The sequence below is a fragment of the Geotrypetes seraphini genome, chromosome 17 (genome assembly GCF_902459505.1).
Source record: "Geotrypetes seraphini chromosome 17, aGeoSer1.1, whole genome shotgun sequence".
Taxonomy (NCBI): Eukaryota; Metazoa; Chordata; class Amphibia; order Gymnophiona; family Dermophiidae; genus Geotrypetes; species Geotrypetes seraphini.
Window position 1 is genome coordinate 27,079,475 of NC_047100.1, and position 18,813 is coordinate 27,098,287.

At 45.9% G+C, this 18,813-nt stretch overlaps 1 protein-coding gene across 6 annotated transcripts in view; it reads right to left on the minus strand.

Annotated features, from left to right (window-relative positions):
- The window catches only part of FOXP1 (forkhead box P1), an 825,883-nt gene extending 807,778 nt beyond the window's left edge, over window positions 1-18,105 (minus strand). For 3 of the 6 annotated variants that reach the window (XM_033926367.1, XM_033926371.1, XM_033926365.1), the window contains exons 1-2: window positions 17,823-18,104; window positions 8,072-8,337 (exon numbers count right to left, since the gene is read on the minus strand). The gene's annotated coding sequence lies outside the window, so the exon portion shown is untranslated. Of the gene's footprint in view, window positions 1-8,071; window positions 8,338-17,822 lie in introns of all 6 variants that reach the window. The other 3 variants (XM_033926373.1, XM_033926372.1, XM_033926366.1) reach the window with 2 other exon arrangements.
- Window positions 18,106-18,813: the final 708 nt, after the last annotated feature.

Genomic DNA, 18,813 nt, shown 5'->3' on the forward strand with positions numbered 1-18,813 from the left:
CCATTGTGACATCACTGATGAGGCTGGCTCTTAGGCATTGGTGGAAAGACGCACTATGACATCACAACAGCAGCTCTGGTTATCAGAGGCTGAAACTTTTCACACTATTTATTCAATTTTCTAAACTAAACCTTAAGTTTGTATACCGCATCCTCTCCACAATCGTAGAGCTCAGCACGGTTTACAGGAACTGGTATAGAGAAGGAACTCCAATGAAGGAGTTCTCCCTGGGGGGCTCAGAATGGTTTACATGACTATTCAGGTACTCAAAGCTTTTTTCCTCGTCTGTCCTGGTGGTCTCACAAGGGGATTAAGTGACTTGTGCAGGGGTCACAAGGGGATTAAGTGGCTTGTGCAGGGGTCACAACGAGCAGTGTGGGCTTAAACCCACAACCTCAGGGTGCTGAAGCTGTGGCTTTAACCACTGCGCCACTCCCCTTTATGAAGATTCCAACTCAAGACTAACAGAGTTAAATAGTATGTCATGCAAATATTATACTGCTTAAATTACTTATTTCACAGATAATTTGATTAACCCATTTACTTTTAGAATGCAAGCTCTTTAATAATTGCAAAAATGTAATAATTTATGATATTTATATTAGTGAAAGCAGCACCTAGAGAATGACATGAGGACAAAGTTTGTCCCCGACCCATCCCCTTAAGCTCCTATATAGATATATAAGAAAAGGAACCAAGAGTCAGAAGGTTTTGTGTGCCAACTCTACAGCCCTGCTATATAAGGCTAATATTATTCAAGGCATTTTTATGCATGTGCATCAGTATATATGCATAAAGCCCCAGATTCTGTAAAATAGTGCCCAACTTCATTCTCTTTGGGCTAGATTCACAAAGCAAACCGATCATGTACCGATCGATTTGCAACCAGATTTCCCTCGGGACCCATTCACTAACCTCTCCTGTGATCCTCTTCGAATCCATGCAAATGAGGTGATCTGTGCATGCAAATGAGGTGAAGCGCATGCAAAGTAGGCAAGGACGCGATTCACAACACAAAATTTCACATCCGACTGGGCTGCTTGATCAACTGAAGAAGCGACTGCTTGGGACCAGATAAAGACGTCTTTCCGACTCTGGAAGCTGTGCTCTCTGCTCACCACCCTAAATTGCCTCATCGCCACCCCAGTTTTTTCCTGATCTTCCCTGCCCTGCGAGCCCGTGGTTTTAATCTGCGGGTTTAAAGCGGGTTAAAACCACAGCCTTGCAGGGCTAAAAAATAATAAAAAGTTAAAGTTTAAAAAAAAAAAAAGATTGCGGCTCCGACGGGCATGCGCAGACCATCTACAGCTGGTCTGCACATGCGTGGGGATCTCAGAAAAGCGATCCATGCCAGCAGATGGGTGTGTTCCTCTGATCGCTCCCATCTGCATATTTTAGGTTCGTCGGTCCTGCAGGTTGGTGAATCTGGCCCTTAATTGGCTTAAATCAGCACCAATATGGAAAGCACCATTTAAAAATCTATTAAAAAGTTAACTGGTAGGTGTCTACAACCAAGGTGCCTACAAGCAAGTAGGCTTGGTTAGGGGCAGATTTGGGGCGTGTTCCAACTTCCGCGCCTAACTCAGGTGCAAACATTCAGGCCGAGAAAACCCTGCTCCGCTTGCTGGTTCAGGAAGGGAGAGCAGGAGCTGCTTTTTTTTCTTTTTAATGGGTGCAGCAGTTTCCCACAGCCCCCCCCCCCATCATGCAAGCCTGGTGATCTAGTGGGCCATTTCTCCCCCCCCAGCCCCCCTTAATTACTCACTCCTGCCGGCAGGCCCACCTCTTCAAAATGGTGGGCCTTCCCCTTCCTGGGATGCACCAGGGAGGAGCCTAAGGCCCTGACATCTAAAACCCCTCTTATGGGAGGGGCCTTAGGCACCTGGGCCAATTGGTGTGTTAGGCCCCTCCCTTCCAGTGCACCGGGAAGGGGCCTATGGCCCTGATTGACCATTTTGAAGAGGTGAGCCTGCCAGTGGAAGGGAGGGAGTTCCCCTCCTGCTGGTCTTCTAAAAAAAGGTAGAAGGGGAGTTCAGAGGGTGGACACAGCCTACTAGACCATCAGGCTTGTATGGTGGGGGGCTGTCAGGGGGGGGAGGGAGGTTGCGTGTGCTGTGCACCCTTAAAAAAAAAAAATAAAGCCTGCTGCTGGAGGGAGTGGACATCCCTCCTGTCAAATCTTCCACTTGGGGTGGTGGTGGGGGCATCAGCGGAGACGGTAATGGTGCTGGGAGTACTAGACTACCAGGTTTTTTTAGAGCTACGAGGAAAATCAGGGCTGGTGTCAGGTCTGAGCTGCTTATTTTCCCGTCAGTGTCCGAGCCAATCAGCGCTCAGGCATCGAGAGGAAAGTAAGGCTACGACAGGTCAGACGCTACCCATAAATGTCAGCCCCAATTCTCTGTAAATGGAGGGGCATTCCTTTTAAAAGAAATCGCCTGGAGAGATATCATTAGACTACAGTTTTAATATTAATGACCTCATTGTACTACATTTGCAAAGTACAATTGGAGGCTGCTAGAAAGCACGGAAACCCCCCCTCCACACACACAAAGTGACGGGATAATCGCGCGCCAGGGGCCAGCGCGCCAATAATTTGGCGCAAGACAGAAGCGCGCAAGGGGAAAAATAATTTTTAAAGAGCTCCGACTGGGGGTTTGGGGTGGCAACTTTATTGGTTAGTGTTTGCGCTGCCATTGCAGGGGGTGTGGGGGGGTGAAACCCCCCACATTACAGAAGAAACTGAAGTTTTCCTGAAAAAAATCAGAAAAAGTTCTGTTTTCGCTATAATGGAGGGTTTCCAACCCCCCGAACTCCCCTCCAACAGCAGCGCGAACTCTAACCAATAAAGTGGGGGTGTTGCCACCCCAAACCCCCCCCCCATCTGAGCTCTTTAAAAATTATTTTCTCCCGTGCGCTTCTGTCTTGCGCCGAATTGTCGGCACACTGGCGTCTTGCGCGCCACTGACTATGAACCCACACACACACATAGCGAGCTGTTTTGAGGTGGTAAAATTTGTGCATTTTAACCATGGTTGAGCGCGGCGATTTTAGAGAATCTGCTTTTCAATTGCCCTGGATTACCTTGCTGAATTATTTTCCCATAACAAAATTGTGACATCCATTGGAGATGAGCTGGAAATATAAACTGGCAGAACATGTCGCTGAATGTTGTAAAACTGTTATCCAAAAAGCTTAGGCATCATTGCCTAAGCAACAGGAATAAAAATGATTTAAATACACAAAGCCTTAATTACTGCAATATAATTGTCATACAGCACAATATGGGGATGCAACATGAGGTAGCCTAGTTAACTCGGCTTCTCCCTCTTTGTTAATTATTTAGCTACAATAACTCAAAGAGTTTAAACGCATAAAGCGTACAACTTGGAACTTACAACGGCGATTCTGGAAAAAAAAAAAAAAAAAAAAAAAAGTGACAGGCAAAAATTTCCAAATCCGGCATGAGTTACCCAGGAATTTTGGCCTTCAAACAAGAAAAGTGGTAGCCAACATATGATATGAGCTGACGTGCCAATGAGAGCTTTTTTTTTTTCCTAATCCTAGAAAAACACAATGACAAGCAGCCTATTCAAAATTCAGATCTCTTCTGTTATTTACTAGCGAGAAAACCACCATACCAAAAAAAAAAAAAAAAAAAAAACCCAACTTTAAGTCATAGGGACCAACCCAATTAATCTCTTCAAAGTAACAATGTGGCTGGTCAATGATTAATAATATCAACAAGAAAGACTTGTAATGTAGCAAGGTTTATGATAGTTAGCAGTACCCTCAGATACCTGAGCCATTAAACCATCAAAGATTCTTATAACAGCCTATACAGGTAAAAAGTATCATTCATCGGGTTCTGCTATTTTAAAGTGCTTAATTTTTGATTTTTACTGCACATCCATTAGATAAAGTGCTCTAAGTGCATAAATAAATAACAAACAGCACTTATCTGAAAGCGCTGTCCAAGCCCAACGGGACCCGTTTCGCCGAACTTTCGGCTTCTTCAGGGGTCGTGATAATTAACTACAAGCAAATCAAGCAAATCAAAAAAACAAATCATTGCAAAGTTTATATTATAGTTTTCAACAATTCTATTTTCATTTCACTGTATTTTTTTGATTTGCTTGTAGTTAATTATCACGACCCCTGAAGAAGCCGAAAGTTCGGCAAAACGGGTCCCGTTGGGCTTGGACAGCGCTTTCAGATAAGTGCTGTTTGTTATTTATTTATGCACTTAGGCCCAGATTCTCTAAAAGTGCGTCCCGATTTTAGGCAGCTGTAGGCGTCCTACAGCTGTCTAATCAGCCAATCGGGATGCACGTTTTTAAAAAAAAAAAATGCTCCCCAGGCAGGCCGCCTATATTGAAGGCGCTCGGCCCTGATTCTGTATAGGACGCCTGGGAGAGGCGTCCTATTCAGAATCGGCCTAAACTAAACCCCGATTCTGTAACCGGCGTCCATGTTACAGACGCGGGTTAGAGAATCGGGTTAGATTAGACACGGCCCGCTACACTTATCGCGGCAAGGGATCTCTCTGCCGCTATAAGTATAGCGGGCCGCGGCCTGTCCGATCGGATGCCCCCCCCCCGACACTACCGACCGACCGCCCCTCCCCCCGACACTACCAACCGCCCCCCCCCCCCCCGGCATTACCGATCTCCCTCCCACCCCGACACTACTGATGCTGGCAGGAGAGTGTCCAATCCCTCCTGCCCGAAGACGGCACATCCCCCCCCTCCTGCCCGAAGACGGCACACCACTCCCCGGCGCTAACAACCCCCAAACTAACCTGTTCTTCGGGCCAGACGGTTCTTTCCCGTCTAGCCGGTAAGCCCGCCTCGTCGAAATGAGGCGGGCTCGCCCCTTCCCGGCCCATCCCGCCGAAGCCTAAGGCCTGATTGGCCCAGGCTCTAGAAGCCTGGACCAATCAGGCCTTAGGCATAGCGGGTCCGCCCATCCCCACTAAGTCTAAGGTCTGATTGGCCAAGTGGGGATGGGCGGACCCGCTATGCCTAAGGCCTGATTGGTCCAGGCTTCTAGAGCCTGGGCCAATCAGGCCTTAGGCTTCGGCGGGATGGGCCGGGAAGGGGCGAGCCCGCCTCATTTCGACGAGGCGGGCTTACCGGCTAGACGGGAAAGAACCGTCTGGCCCGAAGAACAGGTTAGTTTGGGGGTTGTTAGGGCCGGGGGGTTGTGTGCAGTCTTCGGGCAGGAGGGGGGGGTGCGCCGTCTTCGGGCAGGAGGGATTGGGCACTCTCCTGCCAGCATCGGTAGTGTCGGGGTGGGAGGGAGATCGGTAATGTCGGGGGGGGGGGGACAGGCCGCGGCCCGCTATACTTATAGCGGCAGAGAGATCCCTTGCCGCGATAAGTATAGCAGCTGCGTCTACTTACAATGTAGACCAGCATTTTGCTGGCCTACATTTTTAAGGTTTCTTCCTTTACTAGGGAGACGCGTAGGGCCACCTAGGTTCGCCTAAGGCCCTTAGGCGAGCTTAGGCGTCTTGCAGGTCTCCCTAGGCTCCCGGAGGTGCCTTCAGGCCTGCCTGGGGAGCATTTTTTTTTTTTTAAACGTGCATCCCGATTGGCTGATTAGACAGCTGTAAGACGCCTACAGCTGCCTAAAATCGGGACGCACTTTTTGAGAATCAGGGCCTTAGAGCACTTTATCTAATGGATGTGCAGTAAAAATCAAAAATTAAGCACTTTAAAATAGCAGAACCCGATGAATGATACTTTTTACCTGTACAGGCTGTTATAAGAATCTTTGATGGTTTAATGGCTCAGGTATCTGAGGGTACTGCTAACTATCATAAACCTTGCTACATTACAAGTCTTTCTTGTTGATATTGTTGATTAACAGACTTGTCAACATTGCTAATATCTTCGAGAAGTCAATGATTAACACACATGCCTTCAGACACTTTTTTTAAAAAATTCCTTAAACCTATATGTGAAATATATTTCCCTTTAATCACTGCAGCAACAAACCAGACCTGTAGCAGTGCAACAGCAAAAAAAAAAAAAAAAAAAAAAAATGGATTAACGAAGAAGCCATCTATTACACATGATCAGACAGTCACAGAAGTTTCCGGTGCTTTATGTGGCTTTTATACCGTGGGCAAATTAAACCAGGGCTTATTCTGAGAGCCTGTAGCATGTCATGACTCACAGAATAGGTAAAAGGGATCACAATCCACGGTCTCGAAACCTACCATTTCGTTTCGGCTCAGCCACCTCCTTGTGGTTCATAGTTATAGCTATAAAAAGGTACAATGGTAAGAAAATGTTGAATGGATTATAGGCCACCACAAACGGGGAAAAATGGAAGCCACACAGTGTTTTGCTAAAGAGAGCAACAGTCATTAGGAAACCATGAACTTCAGCTCTGCGTAGCAGGATTTCCCATTTGTGGTTCTCTAGAGCCCAGTCCTTAAACTTACTTTGTTTTCATTCAGCAAAACTGGTGTATATATCAGGACATCGGGTTGTTCAGCCAGTACCACCATTCAATACACACACAGTGGTGGTTCAACCAAAATAAATTTCGGGAGGTCTCCGATTCAGCCTAGGAATGCAAGCTGCTGTTGCTATAAGACCAGGGAGATGCTAAAATACAGAGGAGAAATGTCTGTCTTGCAGCCCTGGGGATATGCATTACTATACTCTAAGCGCAGCTGATCTCTTCTAATCCCTTCTATAGCTGCCTGAGTGCACCTCAGTCCAGCACCTTCAAGCTGTGGTCATTCAAAATTATTGCAAGAGAGCACGAAATACGGCAGAAGGTCTTATAACGTCTCAGAGGTAATAAGTTTCTTCACTGCAAGCACTTACACCCTATAAATCAATGGTCTCAAACTCGCAGCCCGGGGGACCACATGTGGCCCACCAGGTACTATTTTGCGGCTGGCAGTCTGTACCAGTGCTGCACACTCTTTGCAGCGTCCTCTGGCTTCCTCCCTGCTCTTACCTTCAGATAATTACCGCTGCCTGCAGAGAGTATCACCAGTGCTGTAGCGATCCTTGCAGGCTGCCGTCATCCTCAGCAGCACATTCCCTCTGCTGCGATCCTGCCCCCGACATCAGGAGGGGCGGGGCCACAGCAGAGGGAACATGCTGCGGACACCGATGGCAGCCTGCAAGGAATGCTACAGCACCGGCGATCCTCTCTGCAGGCTGCGGTAATTAGCTGAAACTAAGACCAAGAGGCAAGCTGGATGAGGGGGGAGGAGGAGTATGCAGGCCTTCGGGTGGGAGGGAGATTTTTAAACTATAAAAGAGTTTTACCTCATGCAAAATTGCCATTTCTTTAATGAGACTATTTTTTTCTGCGGCTCTCCAAGTACCTACAAATCCAAAATGTGGCCCTGCAAAGGGTTTGAGTTTGAGACCACTGCTCTAAATCAAACTGTATGTGGTTTTATGGTCACTAATAAATTTGTTTTGAGTTCATTAACTGTACCTAAATTCAAAAATTAGGGCTGTTGCGCCCTATACTTGCAGGAGTTGAACCCAGTATGAGGAGACATGTGTGTGTCTAAGCTTCCAAAAAAAAAAAAAAAAATTTGCCCCACTCAAACCAGGAGTCTATTTGCTAAGCCATATTAAAAAAGTCAGGCCCCAAGTGTGTCTCAGTAACTATAGAAATGCAATACTGTATTTGCAAAATAATAATATGCAGAATGTGCTAGAGCATGCAAATTAACCCACATGTTTACATAAAAAAAAGTTTTATCTTTGAGGTATAGTGAACTGTTTCAGCATTAACAATCTGCATTATTTTGGTGTCTTTCACTCATTCTGCAATTTTAATCTTAGTTTTAAAGCAAGCGTGTTAATGTTTTTCTTACATTAATAAGGCAAGTGTTGTCACAGTTGTGCAGACTGGATTACTGAAATTCACTTTACACACTGCTCCGACTACAAAGGACAGCTCCAATTGATGCAGAATGCTGCAAGCAGGACCAACGGAAGGTTGTAAGCAATGTGACCACATCACTATTTTTGCAAAAACTTCATTGGCTAAATTAAAAAAAAAACAACAACAAACAAACACCTACCTCTGTCTGATCTTCAAGGCCCTTGAAGGAAATGGCCTAGAGTACTCAATGAACAGATCTCCCTCTACACACCTCCAATATCTCCAAAGTCCTCCTAAAGAGTATCATTAGTGAGGCCCCACTTGGAGTATAGCGTTCAGTTTTGCAGACCGTCTCTGGCGAAGGACGTAAGAAGACTTGAAGCGGTCCAGAGGAGGGCGATGAAAATAGGAGGCTTGCGCCAGAAGACATTCAGGGATTCCAGTCTCTCCTGATACATGTATACCCTAGAGGAAAGGAGGGACAGGGGAGATATGATTCAGACGTTCAAATACTTGAAGGGTATTAACATAGAACAAAATCTTTTCCAGAGAAAGGAAAATGGTAAAACCAGAGGACATAATTTGAGGTTGAAGGGTGGTAACATAACATAACATAGTAACATAACATAACATTAGTAGATGACGGCAGATAAAGACCCGAATGACCATCCAGTCTGCCCAACCTGATTCAATTTAATTTTTTTTTCTTTTCTTCTTAGCTATTTCTGGGCAAGAATCCAAAGCTTTACCCGGTACTGTGCTTGGGTTCCAACTGCCGAAATCTCTGTTAAGACTTACTCCAGCCCTTCTACACCCTCCCAGCCATTAGATTCAAGAGCAATGTTAGGAAATTCTACTTTACGGAGAGGGTGGTGGTGGATGCCTGGAATGTGCTCCCGAGAGAGGTGGTGGAGAGTAAAACTGACTGCGTGGGATGAACACAGAAGATTTAGAATCAGAAAATATTAAATATTGAACTAAGACCAGTACTGGGCAGACTTGCATGGTCTGTATATGGCCATTTGGTTGAGGATGGGCTGGAGAGGGCTTCAATGGCTGGGAGGGTGTAGATGGGCTGGAGTAGGTTTTGATGGAGATTTCGGTAGTTGGAACCCAAGCACAGTACCAGGTAGAGCTTTGGATTCTTGCCCAGAAATAGCTAAGAAGAAAAAAAAATGTAAAAATTTAAATTGAATCAGGTTGGGCAAACTGGATGGACCAGACTGGTCTTTATCTGCCGTCATCTACTATGTTACCCTCTCCAAAATGCATCATGAAATGAGATACCCACCAGCCAGCCTTCTCTGGAGCAGCCCCCACTCTCCGAAATGCACTCCTACACACACATAAGGATCAACAGTGGCTACATATACTATGGCAGGATATGTTTATCCCCTACTTGAGATAATATTCAAGTACCTTTCTGACTTAAGAAACTTTCTTTAAAATTAGTCACCATATTTTCAAACGTTGGTTACTCTCTCATCCTTCTATATGTTGTGGGGTTATTGTTTAATAACTTGTACGACTGTATATTTTGGGGAAATTTGAGAACTGCATGTTAGCATTTTAAGATCTACTTCTAACTGGTCTCCCGCAGTGCCTCTTCTCCCTCCTGCATGACTCATCTTCTACCAACCTCGCTACACTCATGTCACCCCTCTCCTTAAATCACATCACTGGCTCTCTATCCGCCTTCGCATACAGTTCAAGCTCCTATTGCTGACCTACAAGTGTATTCGTTCTGCTGCCCCTCAATATCTCTCCTTGCTTCTCTCTCCTTATATACCTCCCAGAGAACTCTGTTCCTCAGATAAGTCACTCTTAACGCTACCATTCTCCTCCACTGCCAATTTCAGACTTTGTGCCTTTCATCTAGCTGCTCCCTATGCCTGGACTAAATTATCCAAGTTAGCCAGCCAAGACCCTTCTCTTGTTTAAATGCAGACTAAAACCCTACCTTTTTTGATACAGCCTTCAATCCATAATAACCCTACCCCCTACCCCCAACTTAGCCAACATATTAGCCATTCCTCTTAACTGTATCAATGACATCCCGTTTGTCCGTCTTGTCTGTTTAGGTTGTAAGCTCTTTCAAGCAGGGACTGTCTTCTTTGTGACTCTGTACAGTGCTGTGTACATCTAATAGCGCTATAGAAAATTAGTAAGATCAGGGTGTGTTTGTGTGTTTTCTTTTGTATCCTACATAGGTTTTTGGTTACGAGGAATATGGATGTTTTAATTAATGACTTAGGACAGTGGCGTACCAAAGGGGGGGGGAGAGAAGGTCTGATCCAACGGCACCTCAGCACAGCTGCCGTACTTATAACAAAGCAGTCGGCAGCCGCACTGCAGTGAACGAAAAGTCCCATGATGACTGCGCCATCTACCACCTCTGTTCCGGAAGAGGTAAGTGACGTCGGGGAGGGGGGGGGGGGAGTGTACAGACAGCTGCAGTCATCGTGGGATCTTGCCACAACTCCCTGCGTCCGACGGCCCAGCCAACTCCGACGTCACTTACCTCTTCCATACAGAGCAGAAGCAATCATCGCGGGACCTTGCTGATTTGGGATGGAGAAAGAAAGTAGCATAGTAGGGGGGGTCAGGGTGGTATGGAAGGTTGTGAAGGGTAAGAAAGGAGGGGGGGTCAGGGTGGTATGGAATCATAGTGAAGGGTAAGAAAGGAGGGGGGTCAGGGTGTTATGGAATCATGGTGAAGGGTGAGAAAGGAGGGGGGTCAGGGTGGTATGGAATCATGGTGAAGGGTGAGAAAGGAGGGGGGTCAGGGTGGTATGGAATCATGGTGAAGGGTGAGAAAGGAGGGGGGTCAGGGTGGTATGGAATCATGGTGAAGGGTGAGAAAGGGGAGGGGTCAGGGTGGTATGGAATCATGGTGAAGGGTGAGAAAGGGGAGGGGTCAGGGTGGTATGGAAGGTTTGGGAGAAGGGAATGCGAACAGCAGTGTTCTGCGTGAGAAGCGGGGTTTGTCCTACAGGGTGAGGTGTTTCAGGAGGTAGGTGGGTGCGGTGCCGAAGAGAGTCTTGAAGCAGAGGCAGCCGAATTTACAAGGGATAAGGGCCAAAAAGGTAAGCAAACTGACCAGATAACCCCTGGAGGGAAGAAAATGCGGCCCCCATGCAGTCCCCCCCCAGTGGTCACTGACCCCCCCCCTCCCACCAGCCAAATATCTGCATGAAACAGTACATATCTGTCTGACAGCTGCAGATAAGGCCAGTCCAAGCAGAGTTGCAAGCAGGTCTCTGGAGTAGCCTGGTGGGCAGTGCAGTGGACTGCAGAGAAGGGGACCCAGGCCCATATGCCACCCTAACTAGTATACCGCTGGTGAAAAGTGTAAGTCCACTAAAACCTACTGTACTGCCATATAGGCGATACCTGCAGGCATAAGGACTACTGGGGTGGTAGACGGGTGGGAACAGTATTTTGGGAGTTTGAGGGCTCATTGGGTTATGGTGAGATGTGTACCCGCCCCCTAGGCAAAAAAATAATAATAATTTAACCCCCTCTTTTACTAAGGTACGCTAACAAATTAGCACGTGCTAAACGCTAGCACGTCCATAGACTAACATGCACGCATTAGCGTTTAGTGCATGATAAATCGATTAGCGCACCTTAGTAAAAAAAGGGTTTAAAACTTCTAGCTCAGCAAAAACATCTCTAGCTGGGCCATTAAAAATTAAAAAGAGTTGTGGGTTTGAAAATTGACATCTCTACCTAATTTTTCTCAAGACGTCCAAAGTTGGACACTCTATGCCAGGGATCTCAAAGTCCCTCCTTGAGGGCCGCAATCCAGTCGGGTCTTCAGGATTTCCCCAATGAATATGCATGAGATCTATGTGCATGCACTGCTTTCAATGCATATTCATTGGGGAAATCCTGAAAACCCGACTGGATTGCGGCCCTCAAGGAGGGACTTTGAGATCCCTGCTCTATGCTATTAAAAATTTTGGGGGGCATTTTGTGTTGTCTTATTTGAATATTTTTCCTGTCTACTACCTATATTCGACTTATTTTTGCTCTATGCCACACCTTGACTGAATTCCTTTAAAAAGGCAGTACATTAAAAAAAAAAAAAAAAATTGCAGGATTTTGCACACATTAACCCTTGCATCAGCGCTAGCATACTTCAGCCAAATCCCTGAATGTGCTCCTGAACACATCAGAAAAATACCATTGTTAAGTGAAATATTGAACTTTTTACTCTGACCTGCCTGAGGCAGAAAATCTTGTTGCAAGAAATATAATTCATCACCTTGCGGGAGATTCTGCACCTGGGTTTGCTCATTTTCAAGTTTAAGTCTTCTAATGAAAACTACATTTTTAAACTCTATCAAACTTAAGTACAAACAATAGCTTTCAAATACATTGTATTCATAGCTTTTAACATTGTTCTAATGCCTATACCAAGCACAAACCATTCTGCTTGCACTGTACGGATAAATTGTAACTGGTAAACTGTATATTATATATACAGTCAAACCTCGGTTTGCGAGTAACCCTGTTTGCGAGTGTTTTGCAAGATGAGCAAAACACTCAGCAAACTTTTGACTCGCAAACCGAGTGTTGACTCGATTTGCGAGCACCCCCCCCCCCCCGATAACCGGCATCGCTTCCCCCCCGCTCGCAAAGGCCCCTTCGCTCCAACTGGCACCCCCCCCCCCCACCGCGCGAACCGGCCCCCCCCCCGCCAGTACAACTTAAATTTACCCACCTCCCCATCTATCACCAGCACCGGCACGCAAGCACAGCTTGTGTGCCTAGAAGATCTTCCGGCTTCGGTTCACAGACAAAGCGCACCTTTGTCCCGGCACGCTTTTGACCCGACACCTCCGGCTTCTGCCTGCCTTGAGCATGCATTTGCGCATGCTCAATGACTTCTAATTCTCCCTCTCGCCGAGATTCTCGGCGAGAGGGAGAATAGAAGTCCTTGAGCATGCGCAGATACATGCTCAAGGCAGGCAGAAGCCGGAGGTGTCGGGTCAAAGGTGCGCTTTGTCTATGAACCAAAGCCGGAAGCCGGAAGATCTTCTATGCACACGAGCTGTGCCTGCGTGCTGGTGCTAGATGGGGAGGTGGGTAAATTTAAGTTGTACTTGCGGGGAGGCCGGTTCGCGCGGTGGGGGGATGCCGGTTGAAGCGAGGGGGCCTTTGCGAGCGGGGGGGGGGGAGCGATGCCGGTTATCGGGGATGGGAACGTATCAAAGCGAGTTTCCATTATTTCCTATGGGGAAACTCACTTTGATAAACGAGCATGCTCCTGGAACGGATTATGCTCGTAATCCAAGGTACCACTGTATTAGTATAAGACACTCTAGTACAGTGGGCTCAAACACGCAAGCCAAGGGCTGCATGCAGCCCGCCAGGTACTATTTTGAGGCCCTCGGTATTATAAAGAAGGATTCATTAGGGAAAAACTTGTGCCTTAAGTGTCCGGCGGTCGCATTCTGGAACGTGGCCGCCTCACTGCTGTAACCTCACGCAAGCGCTTTCCTGCGTCTGTACGCGATTGTCCTCTCCACCTCACAATCCCATACAGACGCAGGAAAGCGCTTGCGCAGCGAGACGGGCAATGTTCCGGAACTTAAGGTAACCATCGGAGTCATGTCAGCTTGTGCGTGTCCCCGGTGCTGGAGGCCGAAGGCAGTTGCGGACCCGACCGCCGGACACTTAAGGCACAAGTTTTCCATGAAGAATCACTCTTTGTAAGACCGAGGGCCTCAAAATAGTTGGTCCAAAATCTTGTCTCTTGCCGTCGATACTTTGATAGTTTTTCACCTTCTGCACGTCCCACTGCTTTCAGCTGCGTATAGCTGAAATTCTCAGAAGCAATTAAGGAATGATTTATAAACTATAGCCATGAAACCCACTCAAAGTTATTCTACACTTTTTGTTTCAATGATATGAAATGAAACAAAAAAAGCGTAGAGAAAAGTGTAGAATAACTCGTGTTAGGTTTCATGGCTCCACAGCATGCTTTTCTTGGCTGGGCTGAGAACTTTTCAGCGGCCCCTCGTATACTGGACGCAACGCCTTTTATGTTTGCATGAAGGAGGAGAAAGCGAGACATAATGAGAACACTTATGCACAAAATATATCTTATCAGATCTTACCACTTAAATCCATTATGCACTCGTGTTTCCTGCTTCCTTTTTTTTTAATCATCAATTATAACTGCATGTTTTTATTGACTTATTTTTATCATTTATAACCTATTAACTAGGAAAGTAACACAAGTACTGTACTATACATTGAAACAAGACATTTAGTATCAAACCACAATTGTGGCTGAGTGCTTAAAAAAAAGCAGAATATAGCATGAATGAACACATTTGGGGGGAAAAAAAGGCTTACAAATTGTCAAATTCATGGTGCTGAGATCCTCTATTGCCAGGAGGTGTTGAATTCTAACAATTGAGTATATGTTGGAACACCTCTAGCTACTGCATCTTGACCAAGAATTTAGTACTTTCAGAATACTGGAAAATCCACCTTTCCATGAAAATGTTACAACTGCACTTTAAAAATAGATTTATCCCCCCCCCCCTCTAATAAGCAACTTCCAAAGCATCCTGAACATCTTCTCTGCCTTACTGTAGGTGCAAAGTCATTCTGAAACGTTACCCCCAAGGTATCCTAAATTCCAGAATGTCATTAATCAAAAAGGACAATTGAACTATTGTTGTCCATAAGAGAACAGCTTATTCTCCCCACCCCCATCTCCCCCTGCATACCAACACCGTCTTCCAGACAACCCAGGGGATTTTGAAAGGCTTTCAGAAAGAAAAAAAAAAAAAAAAGCGCACTTCCTAAAATCTTTTCTTTCATAAATTTTATCCCAAACTTAAGACAGAAGCCATCGGTTTTTGTTGGGGAGGGCTAGCTTGCTGTGGGGAAAACAATGAAGTCTGCCTCATTTACTATTTAAATTACTTGTTTTAAAATCAACTGGATTTTTTTTTTCTCTCAATTTTAATCATTTTAAACATCAGGCATTTCAAATTTTGCCAAAAGGCCTAAGTTTCACGTCACTCTCTGTTTTTCTGTCCCTCAGGGGGCAATGGGGGGAGGGGGAGAAAAAATGATAACAGCTGCTGGTCCTTCACCTCCCAAAATATAAAAGCAACATCTTTTCTCCATCCCAAAATATAAAAAGCAGCATATGAACTTTTCCAGCACAGATCAGCATTCCTAATGGCTCTTTTCTGCCTAAGTGCTGCTTCGCTGAATGTTGTCAGGCTTGCAATGATGCAACGAACCCCCCCCCCCCCCCCATCGTTTGATCTCCACTGCCTTCTTTAATCTGGATTGTCAAGGTTCACTTGTTACAGGCTGTTTACTTTTCTTTTTTTTTTTTTTTAAAGAAGTGAATTCTCTCTCACACACACTACACAGTGTAACTAATCCAAAAACTTAACAAAAGCTGCCAGTATAAGATGCTCAAGCTACACTATTTCCTTTTTTTCTCTCTCTATCTTAGCAGTGAAGCTTTAATCAACAGGTCTGACTAGTTACAGCTGAGTGTGTTTAATTTTTATAGAGGTCAAAAGCAAAACTTGAATCCCATATTTAAGAGAGTACCTTGTCACCATTTGTTAGTATGATTTGTGAGATTATAAATGTCTTTTAAAGAAATTAAAATGCCTCCACAGAATTTTATATTATATATATATATATCTATATATAATATATTATAGATATAGATATAGAATATTATAGATATAGATATAATATATTAGATATAGATATAGATATATATAGATATATATATAGATAGATATATATTATATATATATATATAGATATATATATATAGATAGATATATATTATATATATATATATATATATAGATATATTATATATATAGATATATTATATATATAGATATAGATACACACACACACAGACAGTATAAGCAGCCTTTCAAAGAACTAAAGGAAACATACTGTATATTTTTATTTTCTTAAGAATAAAAGTGAATAAATGGAAGTTTTGGAGTCTTAGTAAGTTTAATGCTGGTTGTCTTATCAAACCCAAATTAGTTTTACACTGACTGGGGCTGGTGCTACTATAGATCTGTTTCATTTATAAAAGAGCAAGCTTCCTGCCACAAAATACCACACTTCTCAAAATTAATCCACCTCAAGGCCATATTTAAAATGTGTTAATCACAGTCAACACAAAGCCATTATAAAAAAATATATATATAAAGGTGACCCATATAGGGTTCGAAATAAGAAGCCTGAACACAATTTTCAGGTTTAAACTACAAAAGACTAAATAAAAAACCTTTTCGTGCAACACAAGTGATTTATTCCCTGTGAGCGGGTAGCTGAAATCTAAAATCTTAAGCTAAGCCGGTCTCTTAAGCCTGAGCGGCTCCCATTTGGGGCATTTGAATCTTTTTCACTTAAACCTTGGAACAAAAAGAAAAAACCCGACAAGCCCAGTCTAAAATCAATACTGTTTGTAACCAGCTGGAAATAATTAATCGTCACCAAAAAAAAAAAAAAAAAAGTGTCACCACATTTCACACCAGCACTTACGCTCCCAGATAAACTTTGATCCCAGCTTTTCTTAATTCAGTTGCATAATTCCATCTGCAGTGCTTTAAGTTAAAGAAAGGCAGGTATATCCCCCCCCCCACACACACAAAAAAAAACACCTTTTACTTTGCAATAAAAGAGAGAGAAGTGAAAATAGGCCAGAAGGGTTTCTAAACTGCCTCCCTAAGAAGAGATCTAACTACGCCTCAGTTGTTTGGGTATTTTCCCAAGTTTTGCAAAACAAAAGATGAAAATGTCACAAACAAGCTTAAAACGTGGCTGGTTTTGCAAACAAAAGATCAACATTTCACAAACGAGAAGAAACTGCTTTGCTTTTTTTTTTTTTTTTAAATCAGTCAACCAGCTGATCTGCATACGCTAATGAGGTCTTCGAGCGAGTTCCGCCGTGCACGAGGCTTCGCTGCACTAAACCGTCCCGGAACCAGTCGCCGCGCGCGCGCGCCACGAGCCCGTTCGCACAGTCGGCAACTTCAGCCGCGCTGCGGAGTCCCCAACAAGTGACTAAAACAACACCCCCCCCCCCCCAACCTCCAAATTATTAGCCGACGCTAAGTCTCTGCCCGTCGGCCGATAATAAACAAAAAAATAAAGGTCGCATTTTACGTCTAATGCTCAGAGGCGCAACAGGTGAGGGGGGGAGGGGATGGGCGACTATTCCATAGCGACAGGGCTTCAGGGTCGACTCATTGCAGGTGGCGAGCTCCGGGGGCGAGCAGAGAGGTGCGTGCCCGCACCCCACCCCACCCTTCTCCCGGACCTTCCACGGCAAAGTCAAGCTAAGAGAGAAAGCGCCTGAAAAGTTTGCAAAGTGGGAAAAGGGGGGGGGGGGAGGAGGATGCACTGGTTTGGCCGCCAGTGCTCCCAGTTCTTGGAGGCCACTGGGGTCGAGGTACCCTCTGCCCCAACTCTTGCAAGCCAAGTGGGTCAGACAAGTGCATCCTCGGCACCCCCAGCCCGCCGCTACTGAACTGGTACCGGTATAACACTGGGGGGGGGGAGGAGGAGGAACCCCGCAGCTATTCACCATAAACCGGGGGTGGAGGGGGTGAGGAGAAGCGGGACTGAAGTGACTTATGCAAATCGTGCCGGAGCAGCAGCACCGCAGCCGCCAGCACGTGGGCACTGAACGGGGGCGGGTGGGGGGGAGGGGAGGGAAGTTGGTGCTCTTTTGCTCTTCTCGTTCTCTTTGTTGTTGGGCTCTTTAGTAAATAAAAGTGGTAAGAGAGGGCGCGAGGGAAAGGGGGGGGGGCAAAAAAAACAACAAACAAAACAATACAAAATAAAGCCCAGAGCAAACAATTAGGAAGCGAGAAAGAGGCGGCGAAAGTGCGAGCCCAGGAGCCAAAGAGAACGAAAAGCCAACTCACCCGCTGCAAACGCTTTCCCGCTGCAAAATAAGGGGTTTTGTTTGTGTTTCTTTTCCCCCTTTAATGCTCTCAGGCACATGCGAGCTTGTGTGGCAAGTACAGCGTGCAACAGCCCCGCACAATAAATAACAACCAGATCCCTCCGCTCGGGACTAGATTCTTCGCTCGCTCGGATTAGGCGAAGTCCGGCGCGCGCGGGGGGCGGCCGAGGCAGGGCGCGAGCCGCCGCATCCCAGGCCCGGCGGCGCGGCTCGCCTCCTTCTCCACCTCGCTCGCGCCTCCTCACACCCTCCCGACTTTTGCCAGGCTCGTGGGGGGGGAGAGGGGAGGGTGGTTTCGGAGTGGGGGGGAGGCTATGAGGATTCTTTTCTCTCAGAAAAAAAAAAACGGAATAATAAATAAATAAATCGCGGATTTAGATGTTGTTATTTTTTGCTGTTCTGCGTCTCTGACGTCACATCCACCTGCTGGGTAAACAAGGCTCAGCTGCCGCGCGCGCTGGCTAAAGAGAAGAGAGGAGAGAAGAACAAGGAGGGGGGGGTGAGAGGCGAAAGGGGGCTGGATTTGGGCTGCCAGGGAGATAAGGAGGAGAAGGGGGCTCGGCTCAGAAAAGCACGGGCAGACAGGATGGGCTGGCAGATATTTGTAAAGGATTATGATTTGGGAGGGAAGGATTAGGCAGAGCTGCTTGCTTTTTTTTTTTTTTTTGCAAAAAGTGAAAGTGGCAGCCTGCAGTCCGGCTGGAGGCAGGAGGAGCTCTTGCCGTCTCCCCTCCCCCCCCCCCCCCTTCTGCACTTTGTCCAATGAAAGGAGGCGAGTTCGGGAGGTGAAAGTTCATGCGAAGGACAAACCCCCGTGCGAGGGAACGGCACAGTGCAAGAAAACGGGGCAGGGTGGCAAAGCGGGTGCCCTCTTGGACGCTTTGCAGTTTTGCATTTGCTTGCAGTTGAAACTGCAAATGAACGCCTAACGCTGCAGTTGCATCTTTAAA